Genomic DNA, 18,116 nt, shown 5'->3' with positions numbered 1-18,116 from the left:
GTGTTGTGGTTTGTGTGGCAGTAGCAGGCAACGGTGGTGCAGCTGGCACAAACTGTATGGGTTGCTGTGAGGCTGGCATGGACTGTTGTTGAACTGGCATGGACTGTCCATGCTGCATAGCTCCTTGTTCATTCTGATCTTGTCTAACTAATCGTGGTCTCTCCTTTGCAATACCTGTAGCTATATTACGTTTCAGGACTGGACAATCGTGTACATAATGGCCCAGTTGTTTACAGTAATTGCAGGTTCCCTTTACAGGAACTGCAGAATCACCAGAATGTGTCACACCCTTTTTGTGACCATCTGCTGGTACTGTCTGAGAAACTAGCATTTTCATTTTTGTATCCTTCATGCGTCTATGCTCGTGTTCTTGTTCATCCCTAATTCTATTGTGATGATACTGTAACATTTGTAGCATTTGCGACGGAGTGTTACTTTGCCAGGTACTCTCGAATTTCAATATTCTATTCTTTACTGGAGGCAATGCATTTTCCACTAATTTTGTCACAAATAAATGTGGATATGAGTCACTACTTGCTTTTATACCACTATTTATACCAAAACATTTTTCAAATCGAGCATAATAATCGCTTGTGTCTTCATCTTGCTTTTGTTTGCAGGCTGTGATTGCACCCCAATCTTCCTTTTTTGTAGTTAATAAACGTGGCAGTACCTGTACTAGTAAACCTGGTAACAGTTTAACTTTATCCCCGAGCCCTGAACCTGCAGTTCGGCCCCTTTCTTCCTCTGCTAATGCTGTCCAGTCTATCTTTTGGTCTCCCACTTCCCACTCTTTTTCTTTCAGTTTTTCATAAATGCCAGCAGGCAAAAGCACCTTTAATATCGTCATAATATCAGGAAAGGTGTACTCTCCCATCAGTAACATGTCTTTAATTTCTCGGTGGAAACCCGCTGGGTCTTTGTCATGACTAGGTACTACTTTTTTCATTTCTTATAATTCCATTTTTGATATGGGTGTGTAAACAAATACACGGTGAAACTCATTGTCTTCGCCTTTTATTGGGTGCACTTCTCGTAGGGGATTTTGTCTATCCATATAGTACGGCGCTCTTTCTCTGCGGGGCAGCGAGAGAGAATCCGGACTTACAAAAAGGACATACTGCTTACGTGACACTAATATCTCTTTAATTAGCTTGTTACTAGAACCTCTCCATCTGTTCGTGAGTAGTTCCGTTAATATATCAGGTAAAGGACCAGGGTCAGCATGTTGGCTCTTATATAATATGAGGAGTTGCTGAATCATATAGATTCCAGCTAAACGTTGTTCATCTGTACTGAGATTAAAAAACGTGTGTGCTACGGTCTCATCACCGTATTTTTCAGGACTGTCAATCCAGTGAACAGCTGATCTGGCTAATTCTTGCTCATCCATGGAATCGAGGAGGTGGTAACCCCTTCGTTCTCGTAGTATTTTATCTGCGGCTTGAAACGAATGTTCAGGAGACTTCAGATTTATTACAGGCGTCGGATACGTTCTGCTATTATTTGGGCATACTGAGTGTATGGGATCAGAAAAACATCTAGCATTATCACAGGATCCTCCTCTGCCTACATAGGCTATGGTCTCTGACTGTCTTGCGGAATTCCCTGATTCGGACACTTCATCTTGCTCAAACTCGTCTGTTCCCAATCTCTCTTCATGAATACGCTCTATTTCTTTACGGATTTTTCGGCACATGGCTATTATACAATTTTGCTTATCGTGTCTCCCTTCTGATATATTCTGACTCCATCTTGTAAGAATAAGCATTGCATTCGGGTCTACCCCCGGACGGTCTTGATTTCTGATCACACAGTTTATGAGGAAACGTAACAGTTCCCCCTGTATCTCTACTTTCTGGAATTCCATAGCTCTGTTAATACATCCTGGATCTCGTCCTGTTTGAACAAAATGATATATGTTATCTAGATGCGTAATCATCCCTGGTAACCTCGCTAAATACTCTGCGGCTCGCCTGATACGTAATGATGCCAGGACCATTTCATCCTCTTTACCAACCACCGGATCATATCTACAATTTACAAGGAGTTCTTTAAGCGTACGTTCACTTACGAATTTAGGTGTACGTGAATGTGCTGACTCTTGAAAGACAAGTTTATTTATTCTAGGTGGTGTAAAGGTACTGCTAGCACCTCCCGTGGCCCCATCTGGGGCGTCGGGTGTGAATGGGTTCGTTGAACGTGACACAGCAACTATGGGCGTCGACACCCCTGTAGAATCGACTGCGGAGACAGATGCGGAAACAGATGTGCTTGCCGAAGCTTGTATCGGGACTTGCTGTTGCACGGGGACAGATACCTGATCCTGACGTTGAACCCCTACACCAGACGGTCTATGTGGTGCGGCGTTAGCATACTCGGGAGCTGCGTCGTCTAGATATGAGGAAAGAAAAACATCTTCTGCGGTTCTGGGATGCCCTTTAGGATGTACCTTAATTGGAAATATTGGGGGTGGCAAGTCTTTTGGCATCTCTGGAGCAGCCTTAGGTAGTCCTTCGGCTAGAAGGGGATACATACCATTCATAAGAGCATTTCTTTGTCTATTTACTTGTTCTGATTTCACTCGGATACCTTCCTCAATTAATAGATTTTCTTGAGCTTTATTTGAACTTTCTTTACTCCTCTCTTCTTGTCTACGTGCTTTTTCTGTACGTCTATGAGATTCTTTACGCCATAACTCAACAGCGTCTTTCTGTGACTGTCTGACCTTTCTTTTCCATAACTCTTCCTCTACTTTCATGATGCACTCTGCATCCCAGGTTCCCGCTACGGGCCACCTTTGACTTTCCGGCAATCCCTTGGTATAATCTACCCATAGATCAAGAAACAATATGGCATCTAAGCCATGCTTATGGTACATAAAATGCCCTGGAGTGTCCCTAGGAGGAATAGGAACTGCTTCTTCAAGCACCCCTTTTCTGGTAGTAATCTGTCTTAACTTCGAGAAAAGCGGCATATTGACAACTGATCTGATACTTACTCTTGAACTTACTTAATACGAAAAACACAATAATGAACAGTGAACAATGAACAATCATTCATACCACAATATGCAAGACATTTAAACACTTTAAATATTGAACATTAAATATTTTAACAATGACCGACAATGATGACAGTCTGCCTAACTAATCACCACGCTGAATTCTTGACAGTAACTGCATACTTCGGAATACTTGATATACTGCTAAACAGTACATATACACTGCTAAACAGTGCAGACCGGATTTGTGTACCCAAATCCGTCTTGACCGGCACAACCTATGTGCGCGTCAACACGCCTCCCCGGCGATGGTACTCACCGAGTAGCTCCTTGAAACGGAAGGCCTCAGAGAATGGACAGGACTCGATGACTGCGGACAGCGGACCCTCTGGACATCGGGATTTCGAGAAACCTGGTGGGCCTCTGTATACCTCGGATCTTGCTCTCTCAGCTAGGCTCTGGTCGGGATACTTCGCACTTCTCACCGCCTCGTCTGGGTTGATCGCAGCCTCAGTCGCCCCCGCTTGACCGGAGGGAGCTTACAGGAAATCCTGCTGGTACGCGTTTATGGTCCGTCCAGTTGTGGCAGGAGACCGGGCCTGCAACGCACCGCCGGCGCGTGAGATGAGAAAGTGTCCCTGTTCGGGCGCCATTATGTGGTAAATAAAATCTTCTTTACCGGACTGAATTTCATACGGAATCTTAAAATAAAGTAAAATAGCTCAAAATAACAAGAGGCAGAATCCGTGGTATAAGAGGTTTTCTAAATGGGCTTTATTCCATAAAAAATGGCCGACTCGAGTCGCGGCCTTCAGGTTCCGTCACCACGAGGGTTCAGGAAGTGAAGTACAATACTTTATTGACAGACATGCATTTTTATAATAAGTACATTACAATGAAACGAATGTAGAAGGCGTAACATTTGATAAGAAAAGTGACATAACAGGTATGTAATCGAAACTAGGCGTAATAAGGAATAAAAGAAACATGATTGGTTAGGATTATCAGACATAGGTGGATCTATAAGATAATACTTGGCATAGATGCGCGCGCAGCAGCATGACGTGTGAGTGACGTGCAACTAGGGGGTGAAGGGGACTTGACATTTAGCTCTACATGTGGAGACGAGAAGTCTGGGGGGTCAAGTCAACCTAATCCCAAATCATATCTAACATCCTATGTTTAGAGAACTATGTTATCCACAAGGAAGGACTCTCGGACAGAATCTATTCTATACTAACTGTGTGTGCGTGTACAAGCGTCTAAGTGTCTATATGAGATGCGAGGGGCAGAAAACTTTCCATGGCAGCAGGGCTATGAATCACTTGCAGGAGGACGGGAAGGCTGAGTCCTTTGCTTGTGAGCTAAAGGAAATGTTTTACCTAAATCACTAGACAGGAATGCATCGGCTGGAGAGCAAAATAGATAATTCGAAGGTGAAATACAGCTTCTTGGCAGGCAGGCGAAAACTGGCCGAGGCAGGCACCGTTAGCTGCACAGGGAGTAGGACAAAGTTCATGGATACAGATGCGAGCTCAAGCTGAAGCTGTCAGAGACAGAGAGCAGGGAAAGGCTTTGAGGACAGAATCGGGCCTACTTGCCTGAACTGTAAAAATGGAGTAACTTAGCCATATAAAGTCGGTGGCCTTTCATACTTAGGAATCGAATATCCAGCCCATTGATGGCGGATCTGACAGAGAACATGTCGACGGTAGACACACATATGTTTGCGTCTTAGAAACTGGAACTGGAGGGAACATACATGTACTTGTAACATGCATATAGAACCGTTGGGGTCCAAGATAGGGGACATAACTGATCAGGAAAATCCACATTTCCACAGACTAATCACCCCGAGACTCTTAGGGTAGGAGCAGAGCGGAGCGCCCCACCTATTTTGAAAAATTTGCGAGGATTCGTCAACCGGCGCCAAAGTTATTCAAAATAGTAGATAATATATATATATATATATTACCTACTGGCGGCCGCCAGTAGGTAGTTAAAGTTAGGACCTATTTTCCATAGAAAATCCGCAGCATTCTATTCCCAATGACTTTGGCGCCGATTGACGAATCTTCGTGAAATTTTCAAAACTTTTGGCCAGCTCTGGTTCGCTCCTACTATCCTGAAAGTCTCGGGATGATTCGTGTAGCGGGGGCCGTAAAAAAAGGGGGGTCCCAAAATGTGTTTTCCCCTTGCAATTTCCCATAGGACCTTTAGCCGCAGCTACAGCCCGAACTGCTGAATGTAATTACACCAAATTTGGCAAAGAGGTAGTCCTCAGTTCAGACTCGTGCCTTTTGCTTAAATGGTGTCAATCTGTTCAGTAGTTCCTGAGAAAATTACAGTTAAAAGTACATATATATCTATGGCCGCACTGGTTCCGCGCACCCTGCGCGCACCCTGAGCGCACCCTCCCGATCGTGCATTGAATGCTAATTGGCTGTCAAGTGGTTGTCAACATTCGAAACCAGGAACTGTTGGCAGCCATTTTGTGCCTCGTTAGAAGCGAGGCTGAAGAAGTCTGTGGAATAAGTGTGCAAAATGTATAAAGGGGGCAGGGTAGAAATACCCTGACCCTCTAGACCTGCTTCGGGGGTCCCAGAAGGACTCCCAGGGCCCCCCCCCAATTTTTTGGGGTTTGTTTTTACACCGCAAAGTGCGCGCAGGATGCGCGGATCCTGCCGTAAATAAATAAATAAATAAAATGGAGCTTTTTTTATAATTAGCCCCCGGGGCGGCCAAATCCCGGGGGCAAAATTATTCAATTTAAAGGGGGCCCAGAGGGGCCCCTCAGCACCGGGGACTGCCACCCCCCCATGGCCACAAAATAAATTGGGAGGGGCTCGAAAGCCCCTCCCAGTATAATTTGTGGGGGGGCTCAATGGCCCCCTCAAGCCCTGGGGACCACCACCCCCGGGGCTTTATGTATTGAGGGAGGGGGGCTGCGTGGCCCCCCCTCCTAGGGCCCTTGAGGGTCCTGGGGACCGCCACCCCCAGGGCCGGCTCCTGCAGTGTCCTGGGGTGTCCTGGGGTGTTGTTTGCTAGGAGAGGGCGGAAGTCTCCCACCCTCCCATAGAAAACTTGGTTTGGATTTTGAAAGAGAGAGCAGGGAGACCTGCTCTCTCTTTCAAAATCCAAACCATATTACTTTTCCACATGGGGAGCTTCATGGCAGCAGCTCCTCATGTGGAAAAGCAATGCTGGCGTTGGGGCTCCCCTCACGGTTCCCAACGTTTTTTATAAGCCCCGGGGGATGGGTTACCCGGGGGATAATAAAAATTAGTGATAGGGGCTATTTTTTTTTTACGGTAAAATTAGGAGTCGCGCATCTACCGCGGCCCCCTGGTGTGCACGCGTTGGATGCAAGACTACTAACCTGTAGGGTGCGCGACTTCAGGGCGTTTGGTGCACGACTTCTACGCTTCGGATGCACGATTCTAACGCGTTGGGTGTGCGACTCCAAGCAAAAAAGTAATAAAAGTATATTTAAAAGAATATAAAATAATAAAAAATATATATATATTTATTTAATTTTTAAATATTTTAAAAAAAATATGTGTATTGTAATTTTTTTTAAAATATATAAAAATAAGTAGATTAAAACATTTAGTTAAAGAATATAAAAAAAATTAGAACAAGAAATACATTTTAAAAATATCATTTCAAAAACCTTTGAAATTCACTGAAAAAACCATAGGTTTCAGACATGTTATAGTTAGGAATTAGCATTTTTAAAACCTTTGAAATTCACTGAAAAAACCATAGGTTTCAAACATGTTATAGTTCGGAATTAGCATTTAAAAAACCTTAGAAATTCACTGAAAAAACCATAGGTTTCAGGGGTGTTATAGTTAGCTGGACATTTCACTCATACAAAACCATTGAAATTCCTCCGTTATAGTTAGTTCAGCTAACTATAACTCACGTGCCCGCAATCCACCAAGAACTTTAAGCACTTTAAGACAATTGTTAATAAAAAAACCTTCATAAAAATTATTGTTTACAAACAGCCAACATGTGTTTTGGGGCAGCAGTCGCTTCTTCAGAGCTAATGAATGTATCCTCCTGCTCAAGCAACAAATGTTGCGAAGAAAATGTCTGTCAAAGTCATAGTCATCTGAAGCAGTACAGCATGTTGTTAGTAGCAATAACTATATATCTTTTCAAGTTATATTTCTACCCATCCACAAGATAAAGGTGTCCAAAAGAATAAAATGTATTGTCTGTATGGATAACTTGATAATTTCGTCAATTGAATTCTATTTAATCTTCAACCACATGAATGAGGATATTGATATTGATTGAGCATTGTGAGAATCTCAGATCTCAGGATAAATCCACCAAACCATTATCACCTTGACGTAGATGACCTTTGGATGATGGTTGACAAAGGCAATGGTGGGATCTATATATCATTAGACCTCTCTGCTGCATTCAATACTGTTCATCACTCAATTCTACTCCTAACACCTCTGGCAATGATATCAGTCTTCACCTGGCTTTCCTAATTTGTATCAGATAGATCACAAACAATACAGTACCATAGTTTCCTCTCTGTTTTTTAACATTTAGTTCATCATTCCACGCTACCGACAGTTCATGTTCAGGCTATCTGTTATTCCTTCTGACTCTACGTACAAGTTATCTAGAGCTTTAGAAACTACCCAAAGATCGGTGTCCAATAATTTATTTAAATTGAATTCCCTAAAACCTGAACTTTTATGTATCTGTAATAAGTATGAATATGCGCTGTAGCCAGCATCCATAGTGGACTGGCCAAAACCAGTGACTTGGGACCAAGATTTAGGAATTCGTTATAATTCTTAACTCTCTTTTGAAATTTAAATCACTGCTCTACATAAATTCTCCCTTCACCACCTGAACAAAGTGAGCAGAACCTTCCCTTTTATGTTTTGTTCTGACAAAATTACAGTAGCGAATACCTCAATCCAGTCTAGACTGGATCTCAGCAATTCAGTTTACCTACACTTGCATAAAAAGATAGTCACCCACCTGCAAAGACCTCAGGTTGCCGTTGTCAGGCTATCATTTATCTTAAAAACACCAACAAATTCAGCTTAAAAGTGCTTGTATAATCCTTTTATGGACATAGCATGAACTTGTTTTAGACAAATTGAAATCATCAAGTAACTTGGAATGTGTGGCCAAAAAAATGATGGTAACTAAAAATGGAGGTCGCTGTGTCCAAAGATCTGATTACAAGAATATGTGCTATTTATCGCACCTGGTAAATAACAACACCACTGTGTTCGCTATTTATCTGATGCGATAAATAGTACCAATGATGAGTTTGTGGGGAATAACATGCAGATTTTGCTGTTTAACTCATCAACATCCGTATGATCACCAAACACCATATGCTTTTCCACCGTTAGATTTTGGCAGGTTTGGCCTGCCGAAATTTAACAAAGGTTGAGGTATTTAATACATCCAATAATCATCGGATGCGTAAAATAACTCCCAACTCGCAATTCTGACCTTGCATTAAAAAAAACGGACTCATAATCAGTCCCCGAGGAGTTATTCTCTTGAACTCCATCCTTAAAACCTACCTCTTGCTTTGAAAAAATATATTCAAGCCTTGAAACACGTCGGCTGTTGTGTGTGCTTCGTTCCTTCATCTCTGGACCATGCTGTTCTTCAAAGAATACATTGATATGCAGTGGTCCGTATCATTACATTTATGCAATTTCAAATGCAAATCTTTGTTTTCCCTGTGATTTGAGCTGCCTGAAATACAGGCAAAACTGATGCTCAAAAATACGAGTATAAATTAAATGATAAATAATAGGAGTGCCAGGGTACAACTGTCAAATTAAGGTTTAGCACAGGAATCTGTTAGATTGTCATGCATTAAGACCCTAGGTAGTGGGGTGCCCTGTTACCTCGATCAGCACCAAGACTTGTGTTGTACAGAACCCAAAATAATATTACGTTACTCACATCCAAAAAGATTGTTCTTACCCTGAGGTGCAACTTCTTATGCCACCACTACCCCCTGGTTATATTGTAAAACAACCAGCTTTGCCTGGAACTTGTCCAACTCCTCCTCTGACCCAACCTTCTACCTGGCCCACAAAGGATTTTGACTACCACAAAATGGACAAAGGGCCGCTGGTCGGAGCCTTTCTGGGCCGCCTCTCGGTTTGTTTTCTGATGCCGCAATTCAATGCTGGCAGTTGGAAATTAAACCAGCCAGTCATTACGGCTGGCTTCAGATGGGCTCAAGGAGCTCAGAGGCCAGTCAGAGGCCAGCTCATAATCCTAGAGGGCGGTCTTTTGAATTATGATACTCGGTCTCTGGCAAGCTTTTCATGCCAGGCTTTCTGACATTGAAAGCCTGCCAGAGAGTGAGTATGGGGGCCCCTAGCAGACCCCCCTTGCCTCTGAGGCCTCCGGTTGGGGGCAGAGGGGGCACCTATGGTGCCCCCCTGTTCATCCCTGCACCGTGTGACAGGCACCCTGAGGTGCCTGCCACACAGTGCAGTAACGAACACAGACACCCATTCCTCTATGGGAGTTTGTGTTATGGCCGGTTTACAGCCGTAACACGAGCTCCCATAGGTAAATGGAAGTATGCGACCGAACAGTGTTTGGTTGCATTGTGATTAGGCGGTTAGGACCGCCGACCTGAGGTCAGTCCTGTTTCCGCGTTATGTCCGCCAGACATCATGATCAAGTTGTAAGTCTCAAGATAAAATCTCTGACTGGCTCAACTTGGTTGGTGTATCCGACCAGCCAGCGCTCCATCGCAGTCAGCCTGAAATCATGCCTATGTACCGGTCCACCATGACCATTGCACACCATTGTTGGTTTTATTTTGGTGGTATTTTACTTAAAACTTGAACAATTCACATCTGTGGTTCCCCTTACTGGATTCCTGCCATTTTGATGTTTCAATTATTCAATTATTCTCTATTTTTATATATTAGAGTTGTATTTCTATTGTGTTGTGTTTTCAACATTTTGATTGTGTTGATAGTTCTAAATGAGTTATACATTTTCTTAATTTTAGCCTGTGTGCTCTGTGCCATAACTTCGAGGGGCTGAGTTTAGGTTTAAATTACTGAAACCTTTAACTGGACCTAACAAGATAGTGGCCTTATTATTGTGGTTGACTACCATTCACCACAATCAATAATTCACTCCATCACAGAATCTAAATCATGAGCAGCATTGCCCCAAGCTACTTCCGATTACAAACTCTGCACCAGTATCTGAGTCGTGTGCTACTGTAGACCATTCTAATTTCACTGGCAGCATAATAAACACAACATCAATTCTGACAGTCGATGCATAACTTGAGTTGGGCTTTGAAGGACAGAGATAACCCATTTAGGAGCATTTACAAATATCCCAAACAATGCTTTCAGTCTGGTTGACAATGTCATGAGCTGAGAACTCCAGGAGAATTGGAGCCACTTCCTGACTTTCATGAAATGTGATGAAGAGCTCCTCTCTGACATCAACCAGAGCAGACTGTGTCCCTCTTGCAGGTTAGAACCCTGATTGAAAATGAAACAAATGATTTAGTTTATTTTAATCCTGCAGTTGGGTCATTATTACTCTTTCTAAAACTTTCCTGTAGTAAAATGAAAATCATCCCATACTTCGGCAATACTACGGCATCTGATGCAGGTTTTTTTTAATAATGGAGAAATGATTGCACATTTCAGATGACAGGGAAACATGCACACTGACTAGAAATACTTTTTTCATTTTGGCTATGTCAATTGTTTAGGAGCAGAGGACTTGCCTTATGCAAGATGTAGGACAGTGATCCACAGGCAAGTCAGACTCTTTAATCTTTGAGGATAGCTTGGCTAGATCCTCTACTAGAACTGGTTCAAAGTGTTAAAAGGATTGCAATGTCTAATGGAGAACTGATGGAAATTTACTAATGAAATACTGAGTTTTAAATATGTAAATGCAAAACTCCTGTGATTAGAATATTGACAACTGACTGACTATCGACTACCAAAATATGGTGAAGAGATGTATATGTAGGTAAGATTAGGCTTACTAAAGTCAACTACACATATAGGTTCTCTGACAACACTTATGCATATCATCAAGGTACAAGGATGGTAAGTTAGGAATAGTGATCTACACTTACCCGTATATTCTTACCTTAGCAATGTACTGGGAAAGATTGGCTTTTTGGGTTCTCCTCCTGTTGTCAGACGTTAAAGCAGTACCAGACAGAGACACACACCGTTGTTGTTTGAGGGTTTACCATTCTTTCTTCAGTAATGGCAGTTTGGAAGGAACCATTTGTGATCCATTTGAGGCTCGAATTTTAGTGGGCAGGTAGCAGCCTGAGTAGGAGCCAGGTAGCCCTACAGTGTAAGGTTTATAAGGGAAAACTAAAGAATTTGGAAATGCATGTGTATGTGTCTGTGTGCGCATGAACATGTATGTGTGCCTTTGTGTGTCTGTCTGTGACTAGCTAGTTGTGAGATTGGTTTGAGTTTGTGTATGTGAATGTGTATGTAATACATTGGGTATGAGTATGCCCTACCCACCGCTGGCATAATGTTGCAGCTGTCTTAAAAAACGTCATTTATAATTGTTTAAAACCACAGCTCCACCTCGATGAGAATGAGGACAGAGGGTCTAGAAGGGGGATTACCAGCAATATTGAGAGCCCACATTATGCTTTCTAACCCTACATGTGGCTCTCACATAGACCGCCATGACTAATATAATAGCTATGACATGGAACGTGAACGGTCTCATAGAGTGCATTAAACCTGGGATGGTCCTGCGATTACTACACCGTCATGCTCCTCAGATTGTGATGCTACAAGAGACCCAATTGTACCTTCTTTGCCAGATACAGCTATAATAAAATATATAACGCAGGATTCACCTGAGGCTCCAGAAGAGTGACAATCATACTCCACAGATCCCTGCCAATGGTGGCCTCTCAGGTTTCCTGTGACACTGTAGAAAAATACGTGTTGTTGGAGGGTTCGATAAATGGAACCCACCGTAATTTGCTTAATGTGTATGTTGCCCCACAACTAGGCTCACCTACACTAAAGACACTTAGAGATCTCATACTGCCCCTGCCCCTTGGTAGGACAATTAGAGGGGAGGGTTAATGATATACTTGATCCCTACAGGCTCCAGAGAGCAGCTCCAGGCCACAGAGTGGACTGACCAACTAGGCTCTCCGATTATGCGACGTCGGGAGGGTGTGGAATACTGAAGCTAGGGAAAATACACATGCCTCTGCAGTGCCCACACCACATTATCCCCTATTGATTTTTTCTTACTCCCAGCCCCTGACCTTCTGCATACACGAGGCTCCCATATTCTTGCGAGGGGTATTTCGAACCATGCACCTGTCACAATTGACATTGGGGACGAGTGGATGGAGGTAGAAAAGCAGATGTGGTGCCTTAATGCTTGGTTTCTTTCACAACAGCAATTCATTCAGATACTGGAAGCCCAATTGAATGACTTCCTAAATGCCAACCAGGCCAGTGCACTCACCGGGGACACTGCAGAAGGCTTTTGAAGCCACTATGTTAGCAGAGGCATGATTCTATGTTAGGGTCAATCTTGTGAGACATATCCCTGAATTTCAGAATTGGAAGCATCTATTTTTACACAAGAGAACAAAAGCCAGCACAACCTGACGCAACTTATGAGCCATCACCTGCTATTGAAGAGGGTCACCTGTCATCAAGAGTGTATAAATAGGTCGAAAATTCCAGCAAACACCTTTATTGACTTGCCACTAAGGAACTGGAGTCTAGAGTGGTGCCCAGTATAACCAAACTGAACGGAGTGCAAGCTGTGTCCTCCTGAGATAGCTTCCACCTTTTGCAGAATACTACGGTTCCCTGTACACCAAACATGCACACTGAGTAGGCGAGGCATATGCCTTGCTAATTGCTGACATCCCACTGCCCAGTCTGACCCCCATGGAATGGGAGGACCTTAATCCACTACTGACTGTAGAGGAGAACAACAAGGTTCTCTTGGATCTTAGCTCAGGTATGGCTCTCAGAATGAATGAATTTGCAAAGGTCTACTATCATACATTGCGCCAAACTAGTCTACCTTCTATTTCAAATACATGATATGAAGCCATCGCTTAAGGTAATTTCCCTACGGCGATAGACCTGGCAACCATAGTAGTGCTGCCGAAACCTGATAAACCACCCGACCGATGTGGCTCCTGCTAGCCTATCTCTCTTATAAATACCGAGGTTAAATTGTTCACTAAGATCATGGCACGATGCCTCACAAACATGCTGAGCAGCCTAGTCCATCTGGACCAGTGCATATTCATTCACCCCTGCAGCACAAGTCATTGCACCTGAAGAGTCTCTTTGACTCTGGCTCACTTCTGAACACTACATTGCTCCACAGCGTCAATGCTACTCAACTTTGAAAACCCATTTGATTCTCTGGACTAATCCTTTCTACATAGAGTGCTAAGAAAATTGGGCCTTGGCACACTTTTGCAATCCTAGGTTCACATTCTAAATGCCAGGCCACAAGTGAACGGTGAAACATCCCCCAGATTTCTGATCCGGCGGTGCACCAGACAGGGATGCCCCTTGCCCCCCCTTCTTTTCACTCTCACAATAGAAACGTTGGTGGCCTGGGTGCAATGCAATTGCCAAGTCTGAGGATTTGACTGGGTAATGGCAATGGAGGACAGGATTACCCTCTACACTTATGATGTTCTTTTTTTATGGCCTGACCAGTTGTAAAAGGTCCTTTCCTTATTCATATTCTAGATACCTTTGTGTCTGCATCAGGTCTAAATGTGAACTGGTCTAAGTCTCTCTTTGCTCCCTTGAGAGAGAATCGAAGGGACAAAATCTGGTACTCTACTCTCCCTAATTGATTCTTGAGTTTCCAGTACCTGGGGATCCACATACCGAGGGAGTCACAACTGTCCTGGAGCCTTAACGTCCATCCACTCACTTGTGCAATTCAGGAAGACATAAACAGATGGGCCAAATTAACTCTCAACTTGCTGGGCCCGGTGGCCCTGTATAAGATGATGGTTTTCCCACACGTGTTGTATGTCCTCCAGAACTTCCCCTTCCCTATCCCAAACTGCTGGTTCGTAACTATCACCTCTGAAGTGTGTAGATTTCTATGAGCTCAGATAATGACAGAATCCACTTGCACCAGATGCAAGAAAAGAATGGAATATTTTTTATCAATTAGTGTGGGGATGTTCAATCATCCATGGATACTGACTTAACATATTTGTGATACTCTCAGAGTTGTTGGGGCAGACAATTGAGGATTCTCCCAAAATTGATCTGTGCAGTATTATGGATGAGTAGGGATGATTACACTTTGGTAGGAACTGAGAACGCTACTGGCAAAAAGAGATGTTGCAAAATACTGGAACATGCCAGAAGCCTCCCTCCCTATTGAGGGAATGGAGGACAGATATGAACGTTGTGCGTAACTAGAAGAGCCCATTTAAATAGCATGTGGATGCCCAAAAAACACTAACAAATATGAGGGAAATGGTGGGTGTATTACGGGTTGGACAGGGGGGCACCTGAAGTTGAATGGATGGGAAGAAATGGACATGGGGAATAATGTATTTGGTTCCTGGGGGTTCCCAGGGAATAAACAGCAATGTGTGTGCATTATCTGTGCCTATATTCATTTAAAAAAAAAAAAGTAATCGTCATTCAAGGCAGCCCACTGATAAAGATTGTGATCATGGAAAATTGTTGGGATCCTTGGAGTGATGATGCTCTGCCCTCGCCCCAACATATTAGTGGTAGTTGCTGACAAGACTTGCTGTTGATCTCCTCTAGAACAGAGCCGGCCCTTGCATAATGGTGGCAATTCTTGGCATAATATAGCATCGATGGCATGACGGTGTCCACCTCCGGTAAAATGGCGATATTTTCTGACCTGTCAATAGCCTTGTCCCGTAATTGACCTTGGTATAATTCTGGTCCTCTCATAATGGCCGTCCATAGTGCTACATCTACTTGCAAGACAGAATCTAACCTAGTAATTACTTGATAAAAAATGTGAAACTTATGCTTTGATACCAAACGTATAATTAGTAAAAATTAAAAACCTGTATTTCCATGAAAAAGATAATCTTTCAAATATTTGTATTTGATAGCAATATATTCCTGCTTTCACAAAGTCGTGGGCTAAGGGTTGGGGGAAAATCTATTGCATTTCCTATAATCTTGTTAAAGGTGTTGTTTGAGTGACAATCGCTGCTGCCAGCGACCCTAGTCTGTGCAACAACAGTCATTGTAACTTCGAAACACAGCCCTCAAATACTATACCGATCAACAGCATTAGGATTGGTCAAACCTGTGTTGGCCCCAATGTCATGTACTAAGCAACAAAGGAAAGCAGAATACTTTTCTTGACAATGCGCCCCAGTGACAGAAGAGTGGGGAGAACTCAGAAACACTCCAAAATGTATCTATTTTGTAGCAGGATGAGTCTTGAAACAATTACCTTGATAACCACAATGCCTGATTGTGGCCAATTTGTTTAGAGGCAGGCACGCCTTTTACACCACCAGGAATTTGGTACATGCTACAAAATAAACAAGCATTGGTAATGCATCAGTTTCGCCTATGTGATGTATAAAAAGCAGTTTTCATCAATCATCGTCCGGGAGAAGACAAGAGCTCCCTGACAGATAAAAAAGGCAAATGTTTATGAAAATATAGTTCCACCAAAGCGGATGTTAACAGCATTTCGGCTTTGGGGAACTAATAAGAGAAGCAGAGGAGGAGCAAGCGTTGGAAAACACAGGAAAATATGCTACAGCCAACAGAAATGGAGGAAAGGTAAGTGGCAGGAACAGGAACCAGTGAGAATCCAGGAAAGAAAGGAGGTGGGATGTAAGTCCCTTTTAGGTTTCTTGGGAAACCTAAAAAAGAGGAAACTCATAACATGTTGCATACTTGTGTATATGTCAAATTAAAAGGACCCACTATAAAGATTCCATAAGTAGGAAACAGTGATGGACAATACACAGTTGAGCCCTTACTTTGGAAGTGGGGCAGGCTATGGGTGTGCCCCACTACTGAGCACTCATCATCCCTGCATCTGCATCTCAGCAGTGAGGGCTGCAGTGCACACACCCCAGGAAGGTGCCATTCATAGATGAAGCTGAGGTGTTCATGCTGACATGAATAGGAAGAGGCTGAAAATAATATTCTTTTACATCTCAATAGTTGTAAAATGCCCCCAAATGCACTTTCTTCATTTTATGATGTGGAACATCTTTTGCAATGCAAAAGACGCAAACGAATATTTAATCACCGCTAATTTGCATGACTTTTACCTCTTTCAAACTGTAGTTAAATGAAATCCTTCTTGAAGACCTCATTAAAAGACTTCACATAATTTTACCAGAAGTGCAAGTTAAAAAAGTTCTGAGGAGACTGCGGCAGAAATCTGCTTAGCAGAGAGCTGCTGCATGGAAAACGCCGCTGCTCAGCCTTATCTCTAACAGCTACTGTAACTTTCCTCTCTGTGAAATCCTCCTCTGTCCTGAAGCAATTTCCCCGTCTTTGTTTCCTAATCCCTAATCCAGTCCTTGCTCGCTTTTCCCCAGCAAGCCCTGACCTGCCGTGATTTTTCTCTACTTTGTGCATGTTTGCCTTTGATAAAGTGGTTACCGTGGCAACATAAAAAAATGATGATTACTGAACATTTTTAAAAATAAGTCAAAAATACAGTAATAAGCTTCCTTGTACATTCGGTGCCACCAGTGAAATATTTGGACGTGAAAAGCAGATGTCAGTGGGAATGTCACCGTGTGGGTGATTTTCTGCCAATCAATGGAGTACCAAAGATGTTCTACATCACTAAACCTACATTGTAATGAGATTACAAACTTTTGATTCTGAAGATACCCTTTTCTTTTTTCATGCCTCTGTTAGCAATGGAACATCTAAGCGCACAGGGATCTGCACCAAGTGACACAAAAGGCTATCTTTAGGCGTATCCCACATCTGGAACCGTCACGGAGGCATCCCATATGTGTGAAAGACTTCTACCTGGGGTTCCCCGTTCGCATACAAGAACTACATGTGGGTGGATGAAACCTCCATCACGGAGGGCTGGTCTGTGGCACCCGTCCCTCCCTGCTTCATTAAGTGTCAGATTCACCCCATAGGCGCCACGTGGTTGGAGGGACAAGGGCATGAAGATATCGACTGGACATGGAGGTGCACCCACTGTGGAAGGGAGACTCATGTCGCTGGATAGACACTAGTAGGGGTGACTCAGGGTAATACTGAGGAGGAGGAAGGGCCTGGAAAAGGCGAGGGCTGACAAGGCCGCGCCGCCATTATGGCGGTCGCACCAGTCCCCAGCCACCAGAAGGGGGCGGGAGGCTGCGTCAGCGAGTGACGCGGCACTCCTCCCCCCGGAGCAACCAATGAGTGAAGTGGTTGTTGTGCGCCGGAAGCACTCCAGTGCTTCCGGCGCAGAAACGTCCAGCTTGCGTCCAGGCTGACCGGTCTCAGCCGGTCAGCCTGGGTGCCCTCTTTAAAAAGAGGTGGTGGGGATCAGAACAGTCTCTTGTTCTTGTTCCCCACAGATAGGGTCCCGGTGGCGAAGGTGTCTGGGAGATAAGCAGCGACGCGAAGAATACAGACACGGGCAAGACGGCTGATGCAGCAGCACCAGCAGGTATGAGGGCAACACTACCTCCACTAGGTTTGGGGGAGCTGCGCTCCGAGAGGGAGCAGTTGGGGCGGCATCTGTCAAAGGAGACTAAGGAAATGATCTGGAGGGGGGAATACGTTAGCATGTTTTCCCTCTTGATTGATGAGGCAGACAGGGAAGAGGCGAAAAGGAACAAGGAATGGACACACTACGAAGAATGGTCCAATATAGTCCTGAAATACAGAGTTGAAGAGAACTTGGCCAATTGGATACAGGGTTTCACTATATTCATGGCTGTCATGTTAGAGCGTTTCCCAGAGGTTGGATCTGAAATGGCGTGTTATCACAATAGGATCACAGTCGCCCATGCTACACAAGGTGGGGATGGGTGGAAAGAGTATGACAAGGAGTTTAGAAGGGCAAAGGCGCAGGATCCAAC

This window comes from Triturus cristatus, chromosome 5_1, assembly GCF_964204655.1.
Source record: "Triturus cristatus chromosome 5_1, aTriCri1.1, whole genome shotgun sequence".
NCBI lineage: Eukaryota > Metazoa > Chordata > Amphibia > Caudata > Salamandridae > Triturus > Triturus cristatus.
Note: the sequence above shows the minus strand (reverse complement) of the source record.